The sequence below is a fragment of the Dipodomys merriami genome, unplaced genomic scaffold, assembly GCF_024711535.1.
Source record: "Dipodomys merriami isolate MVZ:Mamm:240054 unplaced genomic scaffold, mDipMer1.0.p SCAF_2, whole genome shotgun sequence".
Classification (NCBI taxonomy): domain Eukaryota; kingdom Metazoa; phylum Chordata; class Mammalia; order Rodentia; family Heteromyidae; genus Dipodomys; species Dipodomys merriami.
Window position 1 is genome coordinate 69,092,081 of NW_027203381.1, and position 1,471 is coordinate 69,093,551.

Below are 1,471 nucleotides of genomic sequence, written 5' to 3' on the forward strand. Positions count from 1 at the left end.
CGCGCGCGCACACACACACACACACACACACACACACACACACACACACACACACACACACACATACAAACACAGAGGTTGGGGGGGAGGGAAAGAGAGAGAAATTTATTAAATGGAAGCCAGTGTTAAAAAAATCTCAGGCCGGGCCCTGGTGGCTCACGCCTGTAATCCTAGCTACTCAGGAGGCTGAGATCTGAGGATCGCGGTTCAAAGGGCAAGAGAGACCGTGAGACTCCTATCTCCAATAAACCACCAGAAAACCGGAAGTGGCGCTGTAGCTCAAGTGGTAGAGCGATCTTCTTGAGCTGAAGAGCTGAGCTGAAGAGCTGAGGGACAGCGCCCAGGCCCAGAGTTCAAGCCCCACGACCGACAAAAAAAAAAAAAAAAAAATCTCAGGAACTCACTGGGCACCCATGTCTCATGCCTGTAACACAAAATACTTGGGAGACAGAGATTGGGAGGATTTGCCATTTGAAGCCAGCCTGGGAAAGTTTGAAAATACACATCTGAACCAATAGCTGGGCACAATGTTGCATGCCTGTCACCCCAGCTATTTGAGAGACTGAGACTAGGAGGATCAAAGCCTTGGTTTGCCCAGGCAGAAAGGGAACCTAGTGGAAAAAAACAACAAAAGTTTCAGGTTAGGGTTATAGCTTAAGTGGTAATCCTACCTACTCAGGAAGCTCAAATCTGAAGGATTCAGTTCAATGCCAGTCAGGACAGGAATGTTCATGAGATTATTTTCAATTAACCACTCTCTTCCCACCCCACCCCCCCAAAAAAATAGAACTGCAGCTCAAGTGGGAGAGTGTCAGCCTTGAGCAAAAATATAGCTCAGGATAGTGAGTGTCTAAACCCTGGTATTTAAAAATAAACAACAAAAACCCCTTTTTTCTGTGTTCTTGTCCTGGAGCTTGAGCTCAGGACTGGGCACTGTTCCTGAGCTTTTGTGCTCAAGGACAGAGCCTTCTACTTGAGCCACAGCTCCACTTCTAGCTTTTTGGTGATGAATTAAAGATAAAGAGACTCATGGATTTTTCTACCATGGTTGGCTTTGAACCAAAATCTTCACATCTCAACCTGTTGAGTGCTAGGATTATAGATGTGAGCCACCAGCACCTGGCTGGGAGGACCATTTTAAATTACTGTTTGTTCTAAAATATCTTTGTAAGGGTAGTATTGGCACAGATGAAGCAATAATGGATGGGTAAGAGATGGAATCACACTCTTTTCCAGATTTTAATTCACTTTTCAACATACTATAGAGTGCCCTTTGGCTGCCAAGCATTTGTAGCTTGTACAATGGCAAAAAGGTCAGTAGCTTAGTTTGGGGATTTGTTTTGAAAATACAGTATCTTGGGCTGGGAATGAAGTTTAGTGGTAGAGTGCTTGCCTAGCATGAAGCCCTGGGTTTGAGTCCTCAGTATCATATAACAGAAAAAGCCAGAAGTGGCTCTGTGGCTCAAGTTGT